We start from the raw sequence: 21690 nt of genomic DNA on the forward strand, positions 1-21690 counted from the left end.
ACAAATAAATAGTGAAATAAAGAAAGAATGAAATTCCTCTTTTCTTTCAATATGACTCTTTATTATTCATGATGATTTCATTTGCCAAAAGACCCCTGGCTTCGTAAGTCTCTTTTTAGAGTGTTTTTGCCATCATTACTGAAACGTTTGCCAAGCTGTACAAATGAATTTCCATTGTGGGTTACATAATTGGCCACGGTAGCTTAGAAATTTGGCACTCGAGCTTCATAATTAACAGGGACGTAATGCCACTGGGTTTTGTTAGAAGCCAAACCTTCCCGCGGCAGGGAAGCCCATACATGTGAACTAAATGTAAGATGATACAGGTATTTTGTTGAGATAGCTAAGATATAGTTCTTATTTACCGAGCGTATATATTTATATATCGAAACAAACCAATCAGCAGAGAGGGTTAACCGTTAGCAAAATGAAACGATTTTCAGCATATTTGCAGATTTGCAAATTTGCTGCAAATTTAACAACTTGCAAGAAACTGTTTGCAGGTTGTTGCAAAAAAATTGCAAGAGAATATATATAAAAACACTGCGGCAAGTTTGAAAGAAGTTCTTATATTCTTTCAAATTTTAACATTACTTCATTTGTATAGTAAAACTTCTTGCAAATTTTGCGACCGTATGTTTTGTGAGAAGCCTAAGATTTTGCTTAGGGAATTTAATAATCGTTAAATGATTACATAGGGCACAGGGCTGATGGGTTGCTTGGGTTTGGTTCGGTTTTTCTTGCCAAATTGCGATCCATTTTCTCCCTGGTTCTACCATTGAAGTGCACAAAAGGAGAACTTATCAAAATAACAACTAAAGATAAACAGCAAAATGCGTTCCTGAAACTTCCCTACCCTTTGACCGCAGGGTCCGCTAGTAGTTTCTTTCACAATTATTGTATTGGCATTTTATTTTCTATACTATTTCAAAGGTCCATGATACCAAAGGGTAAAACTTTCCTTTCAGCTGCCCATTGCCAAATTTTAAAGCACTTACGGACAAAAACAGCATATTGATTGTATATGTCAGGTATTGATGTAAAAATATACCCAAATTGCCCAAATGCATAAAGCTAAGGAAGAACATTTGTTTTTTATTTTTTTTTATCTCGATTCTTGAATTTCTTCGACTAAATCTTGTGCAGTAAGCCTTGCCCTCAAATACCATTGCCAAGATAAGTATTGTTTCATATCACATAATTACATAAACTGCACAAAAAAAGACCGACAAGCCTTTGTATTCTCCGAGAATCCAACACCTGTTTGTGAGATAATGCGTGCGACTGGTAACATACCAGGTGTCGAACAAATACCGGCAAATATCCCCCCGACACAGCGTCTTCCTCCAGGCTAATAAGAAACAATTGCTACGTCGATAGCTCGTCACGAGCGCGGTAGACTGGGTACATTAGAGAACAAATTAATTGCTTTTAAGTGTAGTTCTCCTCAAAGGGGTGGCAAACATACATGTACGTCATTACATTTAACCTGGTCCTGGTTGACTGGTTGGTAAACCCGACAAATAAAAAAGGATTTTAACAATACATTTTTCAATTAAGCCCCGTCTGTATAATACAGAAAGCGATTTGTCGATTTTTTAAAGTATATAGTTTAGCGCAGCTTATACGCTAGGGGCATATGAGAACAGTCTACTGGCACATTATAGACATAAATACCATTTATTATACAATAAGTAATAAAACGAAGTAATGTATAAAACTACATGTAGCTGTGCAAACATTATGGCAGTGCCAACAGTTATAAATATCGGGTTATGTTGTATTCAGCACGGTTTATTTCAACAAAACGCAACAAATCCACAAGTGCAAGTATGTGGTATTGTTCAGGTCAAAAAATCTTGACATCCTTAATAGTGACACATAGGCCGTAGTGCCATGGTACATGTACATATTATCTCATTAACCCAGTTATTGCCTAATACATGTAAAGCCCCGTTCCCATGAAACAATCGGTCTAAGTGGATCGACCCAGCTCAGGGGGACTTTCGCTTAATGTTATTATTTCAAAAGATTAACAAGCCTGGATACATAAAAGCTGGTGATGATAAGAGTACGTCGGAAACAAAAGAAGGCGTGTCATTCAATTAAAGTGACTGCACTCAGGTGGAGTCTCTGCAGAATTAGGTCGATCCACGTAGGCCGATGATGTTAACGGGAATGCTTTTTTTTAGATTTTCCTTGTCATTATCTTGCAAAGACAGCAGAGAGGACATTCCATCACTGTCACCGGCGCCTTTTAATTCCTCTCCACGGGGACACTCGCCAAGTTTCTTCTGTAAAACAGAATTATTCAAACAGTGAAAAGTCTTGATGGAGGTGCAAGGTTTCTTGCCAAAGAGCTGAAAGAGGCTTTCTCGATCGAAAAGGTGTGATACTGGTATATACAATTAAGTATACTGGAAAGGCAACAAAACTTTATGAGTGTATACACTGATCTACGTAATTTAAATCTGAAACTATACGGGAACCATTTAGCAAAGAGATTCCACACGAAATGTTTTTTTTTCAACGAGGATCTGGGGCAGGGTCTGGTTAAAGCTCAAACCTACAGTACGGGTATCTCCCCCGTACAGTTAACGTAAAAAAAGAATTCACAAATCTTTGGGTTTGATGTCAATTGCATTGGCATCGATTTGTTTGTGTACAACAAAAACTTCATCAATCAAAGGAGTAAAGCACCGTGAGTAAATGATTCAGTGGGAAATGAACCGTGACGTGATGGTCAATATGTAGGGCTTCTCTCTGAGCAGTTAAAATAAGACATACTGTACGAGACATGCTGGGTATATTGATAGTGTCCAACCGGGGCCCATGGTGCCTAAAAAGCGTCATTGTGGATGGTCCATCAATCCAACTTAGGCCCTAGTAGTCCAAAATGTGCGATAAGATAACAAAACCCATTGCTTCTGGTACATGTAGTTCCTGTCGTCAATAATCAAAACAAATGGAAAAAGGATTTTTTTTTTTGCAGTATTTCAGTTAATGTTATTCAGTACGAAAGATATTTCGTCAATATGAGTTTTGTAAGCAGAACATGGCATGAGACAGAGACAACCTTTGGAGCCATCAATTGCCACCCAGAGCCGGTGCTACAGACCGAGGGTAACCTTGACCTTCCGTTCACGCACCTGTAATATCGTTAAATCTGTTCTCTTTTATGCTACGGTAAAGCCGAGAGGTGGTGAGATTCATCTTATTAAGGTTATTTCCCACGTGGTTAAGAAACTGCGTGTGATTTTCATTGCTATCTATTAATTTTATCCAACCTCCGGGTTCTCTCTGGCACATCCTGTAGTGCTTTGTGCTTGTAGAGCCGCTAATTCAAAAGCGCGGACCGTGTAGCTTCTACAATGTTGAAAACGCTAAATTCATTTATTCCATTTAGGACAGTATAACGAGGATCAGGACGGGAGCACAGTGTTTGATATTACCGTCGAACTCAATTGCCAGTCGAACATATGTTGTCCTCAGTTCGGGGCAAGTTGTCGAAGGTGAAGGTCAAACGGCCAGTTTATGACAGAAAACTCATGCGGGATAAGAACATATTATGTCCAAGTCATATGCATGCGAGGAAGCCAGTTATCGACCATCTGAAATACAGCGAGATTTCAATTACTACAATCTTAAAATCTTATTTAACATTTTACGAATCGAAAGATAAACTAATCAGCATTCGTTGGCGCTGCATATGCTGACATTATGTATTTTGATACGATTTTTAGATCTTTTCATGAACTTACATGTACATGTACACTGTACTTGTATACACATTATTAACTGCATAGTTATCTAATTATCTCCAAACTGCATGAAAATTTAATTAACACCAAACTCTATTAGTGAATGTTTGCTCTAGTTTGTAGTTCTGTACGGTCTCAACATACTAGTACATGAAGGACCCGTTGTCTGTGTATACCACGTGACCGGAAGGGGCAGAAACCAATTATATCTTTAAAATGCTCCCATGGCTTCCACGCTTGTAACATGGCCGGGGAGATGGGTAGCGAACTGTAGCAGACAGAGGGACTGAGCGAGCGTTTCTATCACATTCCAATCGATTTTTTACATCTTAATTTGATGTTTTCTTCTTCGCCGGAACTCATCATTGTACGCCATTACGGCGTTTCGTTTCTGGTGCTTAACTTTCTGTTTTCTTGTTTGGGCGACTGAACTTGGAGATGCCACGAAGAGCATTAAAGATATTCAGAGAAAAACACAAGAAAACAGACGAAAAGAATTCAAACATCAATCAATATTTTATTCAGCGTCACTTTTGTTGACAGTAACATGCATTGTTTTTAATCAAATCTCTGGAAACATATCCCGGTTGTGGCAGATAAAGTAATGCTATTATATAAGCGATAATAGCTGCCTTTGCAACATTAGGACAAAAACGTACTTTGTTTAAAAAGGAATTTTGAAGGATTTGAATACAAGGTCAATTTTATGTCTGGTTACGACCGACAGGAAAATTGAAGAAACTGTCCTCATCTTCATGCCCTCAATACAAAGACGTAAACTCCTACCCCTCTTCAGCCACTAACAGTGGAAAGGGTGTATCCTACATATGATACATGTATGTAGCATACTGGGCCTTTAACTTAAATTACAACTTAATCGGTCAAGATGTAGTATTTCTAGAGAGTTTTAATAATCGAAACGATTTTGACCTTTAGATACACTGTCATTGCCACCCGAAACCTGTCAAAGTGACCAGGTTGTGTGTAAAATTAGTGGTCATTTGAACCCTTTGGCCTTCTCATATTCTTCATACACATATTCTTCATGTGAAGCTACCTCAGTGTGAGCAACAGGAATTATTTTCTGGGAGATTGATGAATTGGCCGTACGTTCAGCATGTTTTGCAGGGACTGCGGTACTGGATATAGTTGGCTACATCTTATTAAGCTCACCAACTCGTTAGTGTAACCGACAGAGTAATTTGTTCTATTTCTCTCGTTTTAATGTAGTTGTGTTAATGCAGTTGTTCTAATGCAGTTGTTGTAATGTGATAGGATTGTTGATGTAATCAAAATGAACAGTTGATGCCCCATTGACTACTCTCAGAGGACCAAAGACCGCATCGAAAGCAATTAGCAATGTGTTACATGTACTGCACGCCGAGAAAAGCCTCTTCCAATTTGTGACCGAGTTTTTTTTTTTCTAATTTCCTTTTTGTTTTGAAACTTGGTGTTTACGTGAGAGTCTCTTGGATGTCTCTTTTTTGTGAAACTTGATGTTACAGGTGACGCCGAGAATCATCTCCTAATGGTGTCATTAGGATCTTCCTCAAGCATGTAGCTTCAGAAACATACACTGTTTAGTTTGACGCAACTCCCGTCAGTTCGGGGTGAGGTCATTTTGTGATGAGATTTCATTACAATTGTTCTTGGAATGTTTTTAAAGGCTGTGTTGTCTAGAAATGCGTTGTTCTACTTCTGAATGTTGTTGGATCGCCTTACTATTTTGCCAAAGTGTGTGTTTCGATTCGTTCAGTTGTTTTTTAACTTACATAACGATGGAAATTAAATTAACTCTTGTATACTAGACTTTACGTTTACAGATGACACGTGACACCGGTGACAACTCAACATGAATTTATCTGACGAAGACCTTGTGATAAGATCGAAACTTTGTGACCTCAGTTTCAATACGTAGGATCCAGTTCACGAGCAAGAGTCAATTTCATTGCCATCGTCCAGCTTTGTAATATGAAATGTAAAATCTATTGAACATTTTCAGTGGATTACAGACTTAAAATAAATTATTATCATTATTAATTCATTATTATTATTATTATTATATTTACTGTTGTTTACAATTGCTCATTCGTCTATAGCTACAGGTAAAACCGACATTTTTGGAGTCTTTTTTCCAACCTGTTGATTCACTGACAGTATCACGAGAGTTTCAGTAAAGCGCCATTTTCATCTTTTGTATTGTAATGGGACGACCCAGGTGTTTCATAACAAATATGATAAACATCTCAAGTAAATATTTGGAAAATACCCATTTGCGTGGCACATGAATATCGCTTTCATTATATTGTAATGGACTAAATGTGGCATTGTATTCACAGCGAGCGTTGAATATAATGGAAAAGAATGTGTGTATGCATGCATACATGGCAATGAAGTGTCTTTTACTGAAATATTTAGATAAAACACGTTTTAACAAGATACAGTGAGGTTAACAAAAAACGTGTAATCACATTATCTCCCTCTCTCTCCTAGTTATAAAACCGGTTCTTGTCTGCGCTGATTATGCTTTTCCATGTAAAACTGGCTCTGGAAGGTGATTAATTCCATATATTTATGAAGTAATCGCGTGTTACATGTACAGTCACCAGCAGGTGCGCAGCAAGTAGCGGCTGCGTATCTTACTCTATTAGTTCGATTATCTAACTCTGAGAAACGTCTTCTTGTGCATGTCTCCTTGCATGGACTGACATTTCACAACACTTCAACAAAGGGATAAAAAATTAAAGGACAAAGGGGTCCATAAACATTCACAATTAAATCCGTTTTAAGAAATTAATAGTAAGTAAAAAGGAAAAGTAACTCAATGAGCTCTTTTATTTTGTTCCTTTACCTAAGATGATTAATACACCTTTGGATTGTGCCAACACTGTCCTCCTCTTCGAAACTGATGATGTAAGGCTGTAAATGAGGATGTAAGACAGCGTAGACTGCAGCCTAGTGCACACGTTAAATGGTATGACAAATAACGCAGCTAGTATGAGTAAATTTAAAGTGTTTCATATCTAGTCAACATATCAAGCTGGGGTTCAAAACGCCTTGCCTTTGATATTGAAACCCTTTTATGGGAGTAAAATTGGCAAAGTTAATGGGTCTCAACCGAGATATCCTTAAATACCTGACGATAGCGCGTGAGTTCGACAGAATTTAGTCAAGAGAGAACAATAGGAAAATATCTCTGGATAAACTGAAGGTTTTTATTCATCGCTATCGCTAGAGTGACATTATTTTTCATTCAGTTTCTTCCAAATCCTGCAAAATCGCACTTGATTTTAAGCTTAATCACCAAGCTTCGAACTTTTGTTTTCACACTGTCCTTGGACAATGTTCCCATTATACATCGACGCCCGTCAAATATCTGACATGGGCATCGATATTATCCCGGAAGTTTCTACTTCAGTCCAATTGAATCTACAATAATCCACCAAAATAAAGTAAATAATTTTTTGCAACATTAGCCATGTTTTTTTTCTTATAAAACAGACGCGGTGTTTTATATAAGTTGACAACTACAATGTACTTTGTGGCCAAATAAACACGTTTTTTTCCTAAAAACTAAGATCAGATTTTTACATGTCAGACAGGCGTCTCGGCTAAAAATGAAGAAAAAAATAGCGAGCCACATGAAAAGATTTGAGAACATTTGTTTGTTGGTACGAAAATGGTGGTAATTTCTAAAAAGTACATATTGCTTTAAGTAATTTGTTCAACCGCTGGGGAATGTTATGTATTTATTCATAAACGCCTCGTTAGACAGCCAGCGGAAAGAACCCGGAAGTCGTTTTCAAATTCATTAGCAGCTAAACATTCTTAACGAGTTGACCTGCGTCTCACAGGAGATTATAAATAATGACTTTGAATCATGCATGAGGGATTTTCGCGAGACACTTTTATGTGTGGATACTTAAGCGTACATTAAGTCTTCATTTGTCGGGTCGGGGTTAAACTTGCCTGTACATTTGTTTAGATAAATGTACAAAGTTTGGTACATGTAACTTATAGGCCGGGTGTTGTATATATTTATTTCTCCACATGCCATATAAATACTACACATTTTTACAATTGCGATCTACATGTATACCTATTTGTGCTTGTATAATTTACTGATTTAGTTTTACAACATTGCATGTTACTTTCATTAATTATAAAAGGCCGAGTGTACTGATATTTCCGTTCGACGAAGTTTAAAATAAGGTTTTACTGAAGGTTGTCCGGACTTTTCATTGTGATGATTAATTATATTATGAAAAATTAATGTACTGCTTAAGATTAAGTGTTTAACATTAAGTGTTAAACATTAAGTGATGTTTTAGTGTTAGGTGTTGTTGAACTTTTTTTTGGAACAAAACAATAATAAATAAATGTATTAATGTGCATTAAGTTTACTCCCATGCTTCGGTGCGAAGTGTAACTTTATTTAGTTCCTGATATGCATGCGTTAAGCGTGTTAAGAAATGTGATGTTTATTGTAAGTCCTGACTGTTAGTTAAATGTATCGTGTTGTTTATTGTGACTTTTGATTGTTTGTATACTACTTTGTGAGTCAACAAAAGATACATGTAACTATGTGCAGGTGAATCAAAAGAATTATTTTACTTGTGCCCCCCTTCCTAAGTCCTTAGATCTCGTCTCTACGTCCGAGCACTTAATTGACAAAATTCTGGTAAGTAACTGAAAAACACGTCTGAATTCTTATCACAGAACTGAACTCAATTTAATCACAACATCTACGGTCGATAGCTCAAATGAATAAATCGATAAGTTAATCAATGAGTAACTGACATATAACGTAATAATACGACAGATCATAGAATAGATAAATAAACCTTGTCTTTTTTTTCAAATTAACTTTGCATGTACGAAAATGAGATTATATGAATAATGGATGATTATACGACTATTGTATTTTGCAGAGACAGAGGGTTTTTCCTGTGTGTACAACGTATTGTCATGTTATCATTCGCAGGATAGGCGACAGCTTTCTGAAGAGGAGGCAACCTGGCATACAGTGTGTGTAATTAATCTTGTAGTGTTTGTCTTTGGTGCCTGTTTGCGTGAATGGGTGAAGGTGTCATTGTCTCTCATTGTATGAAATAATTAAAAACTTGTCTAGACATCAAACCAAGCATCGCCACTACATTAATTGCTGTCATACATGTAATAGGCCATTGCGTCACTTAGGGAGTTATGAAAGGAACCGTTGGGACATATAATGAGAAAGCGAGCGATAACAGGACTTGCATCGATACACAAGTCGACCCCATGTTCTGGAGATATCTCGTTCAGTGATTCCCGGTGATGCAGGCATTAAGTGTGCCATTATATAGGGGCCTAAACATTACTGATCAATGCTTCTATTGGGAGGGAGGGGGGGGGGGGGGGTAACGCCCCATGACCGGACCGATCGATTCCCGTATTGTTGGACGTTTTAACGCGTATGAATTATGGAGACAGCTGGGAGTTACCAGTATACTAGTATATGTCAGTTGAGATGAGAGCCTTTAGCAGTAATACAACACGTAGCATTGTACTTAATCTGGCCAAAGCAAGAATTGCTATTATATTATGTAAGATGCGCAGTGCGTTAGTTGATCTGGTACTAAGATTGTACAACAATAATGCATTGTTGTGTATCATTGTATTACACTACCGCAATGTTGTACAATCTAAGTTACAGCTCCACTACCGCAATGTGGTATTTGATTATTTTTTTGTTCATTTTGCAATATAAAGATAAATAGATAAATGTGGTATTTGATTATTTTTTGTTCATTTTGCAAAATAAAGATAAATAGATAAATAAGTACAAAAACAAATTGATAGCTAGATTATCTGATAAAGAGATAACAACCCAAAGTTTCGCCTAAAATGGGATTCACTATTCAAAGAAATTTGGAAAAATAAAGAATGAAATGAACTGTAATCAGCAATGGCTTCGTGACAGCTAGGGGGTTAAAAATGAAATTAAATCTATGAACAACTCCAATTCTTAATCGTGTAACCCGCCTACAGTTGGCAGTCTTGGTGCCTACATACTGTATGCAAGTACCGGTATCTAATCTGTGGATGGATCTACATGTGTTTCCTATCATTTTGGAAACCTACTGGAGTTGGAATCTAATCTTATAATTCCGTCTGTGTATAGAAATGCCGCTCCGGTTTGGCATCGAAACAGAGATGCTGGTATAATCATATTAGAGGAATATGAGGGGATTTGAATAATGGCGCAAGTGGCGCCATCTATAGTTTGTTCGAACACACTTTTTGCAACCGCCAATCGTTTGTTTTTATGGTTAATATAACCTGGTCAAACATTTATGGCACATGTAGCCTGAAGACAATTATTATTATTTTTTTTTTTTTGATATTTTTAATCGTTTTGTATAGATGACATAGTGTATTCTTATCGTTTTTCTTGTTTTCTATAAACCCCATGCAACTTTGCATCATACCTTTTAACTTGTTAATATTTATAACTATCTTTTAATCACCTCTCCCAGTTTTTCTATTTGAATGAAAAATTCTATTACAGCCTACATATTATGCCATAATGTCTTCTGTAATTCACTTGTTTACCCCCCCCCCTTCCCCATCAAACACTCGCAATGGAAATAATAAAAGTACACACCACCCAGCGCAGATTTTATGTCCATGTGTTCATACTTCACTGCGTATCATACCCAACATCATTCGACCGTTTTCCTCGAAATTAATCAAAGACCAAGTGCTATCAGTGACACCCACATAAAGACAACATTACATATCTTTTCTCAAACCAACTCAACCTCGCGTCTGTGGTGCGTTCACAATGAATCTGTCGCCCTAGCCACTGAGCACTAACTACAAGGGGACGTGATGAATGCAATCAAATTTAAAAATTAACACGCTGCCTCTTCTTTCCGACACACTTTTATAATCACCAGTTTTCTGTATTCTTCTCAAAAGAAAAAAAATATTTTTTCTGATAAACCGATTGCATACAACCAGGGTCCCCGTGGGGTTAGTGCGCAGTAGCTGGTGCGATAGATTCATTGTAAACACACCCAACGACTTAAAACACAAGTGTACTTAAAGCATCTGCATTAAGACAATGCCCAGTGGGTGGTTAAGATTACATCCATACTCAGTATTTTAAAAGTCATCTGTAAGCAAGGATTTATGAGCTTCTATATCTATAATAACCACCAGTCCCCAGGGGAGGATGATTGCGGTAAACACAAACCGCGATCTTTGTTCACTGCGACTTAAAGAGGTTTTTGGGGTTTGGGGTTTCAGGTCTCGGTGATATACATGTATTCTCGATGGTCGTCAGCTAGACTAAACGTGGATCAAAAAAGTGGATACAGTTAATTTCAAGCGAAGTGATACTTCACTTCTCGACATATATCTTGCACAGCGGCGACCGGTGTGGCAGGAATGGTAGTCCTAGAAATGGAAATCCGGGGTCCAATATGATAAGTACAGGTTAGGGTTAGTTGGATTATTGGGGTTAGTATATGGGACGAATTGAAGAATGTTACCTGTACAAAGTAATGGGGAACGGACTACAGTTCCTAGCGGACTACCATTCCTGTCACACCGGCACGTTGGCCATGACGTAATTTGACAACTAGACAGCTGTTGCCTGTCTCACAGTGGATATATCTGGACAAATAATTTACTGTACTTCCAATTGGATCATACACCTATCAATACTGTTAAACCTTTCCATTTTATCAATTTCAGCTCCCTCGGCACAACTTAATTGCCTCATATGGGTGATTTGAAGAAGCGCATCATGGTATCATGCCCCGTTAACTTATAATGTTTATAACCATCTCATATGGTATATGCCACACAACACTAAACTACAATTCAGAACGTATATTATCATGCACTTTCAGGTCTACAATGTAAGTAATGGGTAATTACAGCTATTTTTTTTGCCATTTTAGTCCCTTTTTTGTAAGTTTCTTTTTCTTAAGTTTAAGAAATGGAAAAACGGAATGATACATGTGAGAATAAAATACGTTTATTAGTCTTTCCATCGTACTTCAAGTGAATAAACCTGCAGTTATTTACATAACGCATTGCATTGCCTCCTTAAAACCCCATGTACACACAAATCTCAGTAATGCTCTTAATAAGTATATCAAAATGCACTTAACAGACAGCATACACCATATATGCACTGCTTACCCCAAAGACCGTCCTGACCCGATACAAACACGTGATAAGGACACGGACCCCAAAGAGATCAGAAATTACCATACAAATGTCATCATGGTGATCTAGAGAACGAGTAATTTAACGGTCCGGTAAGTATCAATTTATTAATGTCCTTGTTGTGTTGACTAGCTGTCACTGGGGGCGCCATATTAAGTGTGCTAATGAGTTCAGTCCAATTAAACCGAAACCGCTTGTATCACAACATGAACGCAAGCAATTTAATGGACCAATAGGTATCATCATGCGGATGGCCTCGTTGGGTTGACGAATGGTCACGTGGGACGCGTCACGTGTCTTGGTGCATTGCTTCGAAGATTCTTTTCAATATTCACAGATTTCAGGTTCACATATGGCACAAAGCGTGTGTGTATACGGCATATATACTTGGAGGAAAGCGTCGCCTGACAGGGGCAATTTGAAACGCCAAACATTTATAATGCATTGCATAATTCTATCTCTGTTTCTTACGAATATAAGTCGGTACTTCCGTAACCGGCAGTGTGTATAATCGGGTAATTTCGATAATTTAAATATGTTACTAATAGGTACTGGTCAATTGTGATGGGAGTTCCAAGCCTGAGTATGAGTAGGGGCACTACAATAAACCTCGTGAGATTTAATTGGGACTTGTAGTTTATCGGAATCAATTAGACAGTTAGATCATGTTCTTGATTTAACAGACTCCCCGGTGACCTGACTTACTTAGTACTGTTGGGACGTATTTTGATTACAAACATTACATTATCATTATTTTTTTCACGTTTTCACTAAGGTGCCTCGAGTGATTCATAACGAATGTTACTCGACAGAATCTGACACACGGATAAAGTTTAAACACGGGCTATTCTTAGAACCTGCATATGGTAACAATTGCCACTGGAGGCATACTTTAAGTGTGGAGCCACTAGTGTAATTAAGTTATTAATGAATTACGCAAGTTCAAACAACAAAAGCACCTTACACTTAGGCCGAGTTAAAGGTTAACACGTGCCACGTGTTGGTGATCTGGGGTGGTGTTTATTAAAGAAAACGCAGAATTGTTAGAGAAAGAATGAAATATAGCCTGCTAACACATGGTATGCTGCTAAAATAACTGCCAGAAATTGATGACCTAAAGTTGAGTAAACAACTACATCGCCGTGGTTGAAAAGAAAAAAAGGCACCTCCCTAATGTGAGAATGATATCTTGTACGCGAAAAAATCAGAAGACCAGGTGTTATAGAATGAGTTGTACTCAGTAAAATATTTGAGCAAAGATAAATCAAAAGCGCCCGTATTGGCGTTACATAGTATTTATTATGCACAGGGTAATGTAATATAACGGAATTCCAGTCTACACATTGGCAAGAATTTATTGGCATCAAGCCTGTCAAGGGAGATGCGCATGCCTCTGGATTATAAACTAATCAAATACTTGACATTGTCTATACATGGATTGGCGAAAAAAGTCGAAATAAATGTTGCGAAAAACGTCCTATGTTCCTATGTTTGAAGTTGGCAAACATTGTTTTGCGACAATTCCATGTATGTAATGATCAGAATACGCTGAAAATGTTCCATTTATAAAAGAGGATCCAGAATACTCTGAAAATATTTCATTTATAAAAGAGGATCCTTTATATTCTGAAATATTTTGCAAATAGGTTATACAATATACAGGAATAACAATTATAACCAGTAAACTTCAACAACTTCACCATTGTCTGCGACCACGTACTGTCCATTGCCGCCACGACAGACCACCGTATACTAACCGTCCCTCCCTGATAAAAAGGAACCATCGCTTAATAAAACTACTGTCAGATCAATTTTACTTGCAGCAAAACGGACTCTGGTTATTTCAGTTGACAAGCAGACTATTGTTAAGATTCCTCATTGTATATCATTCTGCCACTTGCACTGAAGTGACAACGCCTTGCACGCTATCTAGAACGTACTACAAAGCATGCGTTTCTATTATACAAAATAAAAAGCCTATCAAAACACTGTCCGCAAATTCTAATTCCTCATGAAAAATAAAACGCAATTGGGGCACGCGATGTTATCAGTTTTACCTCGGCTGTCTTTTATTGTAATGTCACGGCGACAGATGAAGAGAGGACGCAATCACATGGCCTACCAGCGTCTGTGGAAGTGATCCATAATGCGAGAGGAAATAGGAACGTGTCCAAACCCACTGCGTTTAATCTACCCAGATAAAGCACCTGGCCAGGAACAAACGTAAGGAATAACAATTTACGTGTTGCTGCTCCGTTAATCAAAAGAATTTTTAATCAAAATACGCTTATTTTTACCCCCCGGGGAGGGTAATGAGTACAGTCATGCAATACAGGACGGGACCACCCTATGAAGAGGACCGTAAGGACGTCAGTAAATCGTCTCAGGGTGACACTTCATTTGTCGCGCGAATTAAGAACGGTTTTTAGCGCACGTCACTGCATCTGTTCAAACCCGCGTGCATGCTAGCGTGCATGTGAGGTAAATGGTAAATAGTTTTGTAAGGTGTGGTTCTTTATAATGGAAAGAAAAGCCGACAGCAAGACACTGGAGTGTGGCTTCTTTAACACCCTAGAGGTAAACATGTACTGTTAAATTACGGATGGAGTTCTGCCAACCTTTCGAATACCAATGAAATGTGATAAAGTGACATTGCATAGTCCAATCACAGTCCAACTTGCTTACTACCTGTATCTTCCATTCCATTAATTGAAGAAGACACCTTTTTCTGCGTAACCAACAGATGTGAGTGATGTGTAAAATTTTAAAGACTGCTATAAACGGAATTTCTCTTTGTTTCACTGTGGCAAAAATATCACAAGGGATTTGGTTATTTAGGCGCTGATGTCTGGGAATGATTTCCAAGTATATGCTTTAAAGAAGTTTACATTGAAATGAGATGTCGTTTATTCGGTGAAGAGCTAACCATTTACAGCTATAAACTGCACCAAAGGATCGCTGAAGATAACCGTGTTAGATATTGCCAAACTGGCAAATAAACGGCATAAAACAGAAAGTACAACCGGGTTTTTCTAGCTAAATTGACTGAATTTTTTTTATGTAAAATGCGTCATAATGGTATCCCTCGAGTATCAAATCTTAAAATAAACCATGTAACAACTAACTATCGGTTAATTTCCTTTGGTGTTCTTAATACAGTTTGCAATGGTTCCGGTGACGTTTTGTCGATAAGTCTGACGCTTGATCGGAGGAATACTCCTGTTTCTCTCTGTCTTACAATTGAGAAAGCTTAACAGAATACGCCTTAATTGTCAGATTTGAAGTAGACAAAATGATGAAATAGATGTTATCTTCACAGAAAGTTCTATTCCCAACTAATCTCATCAAAAGAGGAACTCCCAAATCCACAATGAGATAATGTTAAAGTGATTAGTGCACCCACACCCTAGCTCCTCTGGGACCCCAAAACAACGAAACATGTATTATGGATTACATTTGTCAGCCTAATAACAAATTACCCAACCAATCTCCAGCTTTATTTTCAGTTATGCCGAATTGTTTAACAAACTGCTGCATTGTTGAAAACGATGGATTTCTGTTGGTCTAGAATAAAAAAAAGCCGTGTCTGAGAAAGACAAAACAAAACAAAACAGAAAAAAATGTAGAGTTAAAGTAAGTGACCAAATTAAGACTTATAACATTGTGTAAATATAGTTCAAGCCGACCGATATGCAAACTTTACCTATAGTTTCAAACTTTCTATTTATCTATAGATATAATTTAACAATTTTCCTTAGAAATTCTTTGACTCTTTTTATTAAACTTATAATAAAATTAGATAAGAAGCATTTTTGTGAAGTGCAACATCCCATTTCAATGCGCAAACCTCAAAGTCTTTGCTAAGAACAATTTTTGTTGAATTTAGACTCTTATTGAACAGGCCCGTAGAATACAACAAAAATTGCTCTCATGTGTGAAAACTTTGCAGTCATACAACTGCACATGTGAGTGGGCGTATGAGGCCATATCGCTATACTGGTAGATCCTGTGAAAATGTGAAATGGTCGCGCGTCACAGGGTCATGTGTTAAAGGGTCAACTCTCTCCTGCCGCTTAGGAGCATACAATCTTGCAATATGTCTAAACTACCACTGCAATGAAAAGTCGGCTTGTGGCACGTACCGGTAGGTCATTATCTATGTGAGCCCCTGACCCCGGGGTTGAACAAGTGCCCATCACTAATAAAGACATGACATAGTGCACCGCTCATGCTGAGGAATTCCTTGACTGAGAGCCGTCAAAACCTATGCCCTTCTTGTACTTCAAACAAGATAAAAGTTACAGTTTTAAATGTTGAATCTTACATAAGTACCTTGCAGCCACCCATATTGCAAAATTTATAGGGACATTCACAGTGAACTTAGTGTGATTTCATAGAATGCTATAATTGTAAAAAGGCCGTGGAACAAATTTTCTCCGACATTCATGATAAATTATACCAAAACCCCCGTTATGAGCCGACGTGAACACGATAAAATCGCAACATTTGGACAGTTTAAGAGGCAAAACGGTCATCGAGTAAATCATTCAGCGCAACGGAAATACACCATTAGGTATTAGTTTATATTCTGAATGTTAAAAAGCACTCTTCAAAAATGTACTGAAAATAAAACAAGGTCTTTGTACTGGTAATCCCTGCACTAGGTAATCCCTGACTGTACTCGCTATCCTCACAGCGTCTGGAGAGGGATGAAGAAGTTCACACGCTTAAGAATACATAAATAAATAAGCTTGTCCACTTGTTTTCAAAACAATAAGCTTCTCCACTTGAAGTTCAGGTTATGGTTTGATATTCTATATTTTAATTCATTCAGAAGTCCATTAGGCGTTTCAATTGATTCCGGGTGGAAAAACCAATTATTTCCCCGAGAACCTTGGGGTAAGCGATATGACACTGGAAACTGGGAGTCAAGAATGTCACCCGCGGAAATACCGTAAATGGAAAGTTAATTCAACGACATCGGCCATCAATTAAGGATAATTGGGTATTATATTTAAACTTCAGATTTTTTTCTTGATCTAGATATCAGACGGCAGCCCACACGTGACATATTATGAAGAGGTTTGCACTCATTAAGACGCGACCACTTTAGGCTCACTTAAGTCCACTTTTAGTCAAAAAGTGTCGTCTGCTTCACTCTTCAGATCTGTCGCGTCAAGAGTGTCAACTATTTTCTTTGACTCTTCAAGATAACTGTAGTCCCCGTCTAAGGACAACAGCGATGTTTTTATAAACAACAACTCACGCGCCACCCCGTGTAATGAAGCAGAAATTATTCTGCAGATGTTTTCTAAATCAGTTTTTTTTTCAGATTTCCTTATCTTTCCCCCGCGCTGTCAGAAATGGATAGTTAATGATGATGCGTTATCTTAAACCTGGAATCTAGATACTATCAGTGATCGGATATCAATTACCGGGACGCGTACGCCAACATCAAAATCAGATCCACCCATGAAGAGCACCGTTACTGAACATCAGTTCTCACTAATACGCTGACCTACTAATATGATGGGGTTTTCTCTAAGATTACTTTTGAAATCCCAAGAGAGCTCGGGAAAATAAGCTATCTTAGACTGTCTTACCGCAGTTTTCATTGCATTTGTTTTCCTGCTGCCGATTGTGGAAAGTAGTTTATAATGATTGAACAAAAAAGTTCAAGTTAAATTACATTTGCGTTCCAAAAGATAATTGGTACAATCATATTTTTTCTAAGGAATACCCTCTAAATGCGTACGTTAAAGTATTTTTTGCATGTCTCTATAAAAAACTGGTGTGTTAAGAGTACCATCGCTAACTTAACCAACCTATTATCAAAGTAGTGGGACAGGGAAGAAGTCCCCCCCCTCCCCCACCAACTGCGCTGTAGGGAATTCTTGACCACTCGACCCATGGTATATGATATACGGTATCATGGTGTCTCAATTAGATGTGAAGTGAAGTACATTACATCTAAAAATATGACTTTCTGAGGACACAGCCGAGGAATTTGTTCAATTCTGTACACAATAGTACGACTGAGAGTTTTTTTAAAAAAAGTATTTTGACATAAATTTTTTTTCGAAATAAAGGTCACAATATTCCAGCGTAACAAAGTTCTCGTTAAAAATATTCGCTATCCCCTCCATAAACAGGCGCATTTCTTCATTTAAGATCCAGATGCACTACATGTGCTACCTATAAATCTCGGGTCAAAGTTGACTACACATTTTGGTCTAAATTTAGAATTAAGACCAATTTTTGGTTTGAGGATTTTTGTGTCACCGGCCCCAGAACCTCTACCTACGGCATAGAGTCTAATAATATAAAAGTTGCGTAAAAATACCTAAGTTAAGAGATCTCCTGCGGCTAAGACGTGTTTACATCACTTAATAAAAAGAAAGATAAAACAGTTGGGTCCAATTTAATTGAAAATTTGATCCAAGCAATTATAGAAAAGTTAAGTTGAAACGCGTTGAGGTCATATTTCCCATTTCTATAGCATCCTTAGTCAAGCAGAATCAAGTCACAAGGATTAGTGACACGGCGTCGTCGACCTTTCATGCAATAGAACGAAGCATAAGGAACAGTTACCGGAACACGGGTTATGAATTGTGGAATATTTACACTCAAATGACAAAATAATTTCAAAGTTTGATGGTACGCGAGTAGCTCATGTCATGGCGGAACAAATACCACGCAATCTTGCTTATGTACAAATTAGAGCTATATACCTCACGAGATACGCTGTTCAACAAACAAGACGATTAAAATTGTCACGCAAGTAAATAGATTTACTACAGCAATGAGCCACAGAATTGAGCAGAACTAATCTGATAAAAAAATTCGATTTTGAGCAGAAATTTGACTCTTTCTGCTTTGAAATTAATTGAGTCACCCAACATGTGCTAACGCTGTACACGAGAAATTAATTGTTTAGCGTAACATCTGCTAACAACGTACACGAGAAAATCTTTAATAGTGCCCATTAAAAATGGACGAGTAGAGGAGGCATAGATATGCATTCAAATTCTTACTATCACGTTTTCTGGGACAAAATTCTCAGGTTAAAATATATCAGGAAATGGAATAGTAATGACAGCAAAGTAATCACCTAAGACTGGGTTCCCATACTTAGATCGATCTCACAGCATCAATACATCTCCAAGGGATTTCTCGAGAAATTGCTTTCAGCTTAAGCGACTGATATGTCAGGCTTACCAACTGTAGTTGCCTAATGATAATTAATTACCCCCTGGCAGCTTCAGTAGGCGTGACAGACATCTAAGCCGCTTAAGTTGATTACAATTTAGCGAGAGTGCCCTTGGAGATAGATCGATCCACAGTAAGTCCGATAGGGTCTGGGAATGGTCCTTAAGATATTTGGAAACTCAGTGCAGGTGTGTCCCTCTTCCTTTTCTACCCTGTACAAGACTTGTTTTTTCATTCCTTTATTATCTGGAATCATGCATTACTGCACACACACCGAGAAAAAGATATGAATACAATAATTTACCCCTGTCAACATTATCGCGGGTATTATGTTACCACCTCAGAGAATACCGCAGACGGTGGTGATGTAATAATGATTCCCACATTTTACGCCATTGCAGGTGCGTTCAAATTCATTTCCCGTATTGCGAAGAATGCCGACCTATTTTTCATTATAATCGTCTTGTTCTTGTTAATGTGCATTGTGTATGATGATTTTTGTTACGTTATAAAGAGGAGAAAAAAACGAATTGGCCAGCTCTCACGTACATGTAGGCTGCTACCTCACACTTTTTGAATAACAGGATGGTAGAATCACCCACTGTCGTCCCAACACGAGCACAAACACACACACACACATACACACACACACAGATCTGGGGCACACAAAATCATGCAATGCAAAAAAAAAAAAAAAAATTAATACAATAAATAAAAAGATTAAAAATCACCAGAGAGAGATGAGAGAAGCATTGAAACCCATTCAACCCTTGATATCCTGATAACCAAAAGTTTGGGTCTTCAAGTTGAGATCGAATATCAACATAAAGTTATTCCATGTATCTGTTCCCAGTGGTTCAGTACAAGACATCAGTTTGAACTGACATTCATAAACTGAACTGCCATTTGTAGCCAAGGTCTTCTTCATAAAGCGTTAGAGCGTTAGCAAGATATATCGAGACCAATTTATTGCTAAGCTATCGAAATGCACTCCCGTGTATTATATAATTGACGGCGCAGACGTTATAATAACGACAAGCAATAGGTTTTTATCAAATCACTTACTCTAAATTATACCGGATTTTTATGCAAAGGGTAATTTGTCCTGACCCACGAGAGCCGGCGTTCGCTTTTGTTTGCGGGACCAGCTGTTAGTTGTAGTGAACTGATGTGCGTCATCTGGGATTCGAACTCATGACTTGCCTTTACCATGGTTTGCTGATGGTTTGGTAATTTTGTTACAACCAAGCACGCTACCGACAGCTCCGTGACTGACCCTCCTACCTTCCTTAGGTACGAGCTTCCTCTTATAGTAATCAAATGTAATTTTTAGAAATTATTTCGAGCAAAAACATCACATTGTATATCATAGAATTGGAACCTGCATTTAAGTGTCTAGCTGTCTCCAAGACGGCGGAGTTACCACGCAGCCACAGAAACTTCGTTGGGATGGTTAGGACCAAATGGAAACCTTTTACTTTCTCACAGAGAGGGCCAGTTTGGCTGAACATGTATATATTTGACATAACAATCGATAACCCGACAGCCCGTTCGAACGAACCGCCCTTTTTGCTTGGAAAAGGCTCCCTCTGGGTAAAATTTTATCTAGGTGTACGATGATTTCATGGTAAAAGGTTCACTTTTTCAGAAAAAGAATCCCCTTTTGAACTTGCTAGCTATGGACTTGGGTGGGTTAACAAGGTGGTAACAATATGGACTGTTTTAATCATCCTCTTATATTATGACTTATATTGTTATTACCGGGTGCTTCTACATGTAGCAGTGTTAAAATCAAATCAAAACTTCGGACCACGTGGCCTACAAAGATGGCTACCCTCTGTAATAATCTCTTTAGAGATTACTGCAAAAAAAGTATTTTTCAGAAAAGCAGGGACTAACTTTGAATGTCGGAACGGATTCATTTACCATTGGTTAGCATGGAAAAATTGTCGTTTACACTAGGAAAATCCTTTTCTTTTGGGGCCAAATTTAACGATTATAATCCCTTTAAACCAGTATAAATCAACCCAGTCTGAGTCGGTGTGATACAAATACGACAAATCACCACATGCTGCATAAAATTGCAACGAAGTGGATGTTATATATTGAAATGTTTTATTTTGGTTCATGGTTCAAACTGAACGTTAATTTAGCAGCACTACATGCTAAAATATTTATAGGCCTACATGTAGCAAATTATCTGGACGACATGTTGGTTGCGACGTGCTACATGCCTGCGCTACTGTATATTCTCGCACGAGAAGAGTTCAAGCCATTTTGACATCAGTTTTCATTATCGCCAGTTTTCGTATAAATATGGCCAAGTTAACGTTAATACTGAAACTTGAATGGTAAGTTGAAACTAATCGCAAACGACAAATGGAAGCAAAAAGATAAATCTGCAACTTTATATTATTAAAATTGATCAGTATATCGAATCCCAAACTCAAAATGTCACAAGAACATACTAAAAAGAAACATATCCCTCTTTAGATAG

Source organism: Lingula anatina, chromosome 9 (assembly GCF_051362555.1).
Source record: "Lingula anatina isolate TDL-2025a chromosome 9, LinAna3.0, whole genome shotgun sequence".
NCBI classification, from domain to species: domain Eukaryota; kingdom Metazoa; phylum Brachiopoda; class Lingulata; order Lingulida; family Lingulidae; genus Lingula; species Lingula anatina.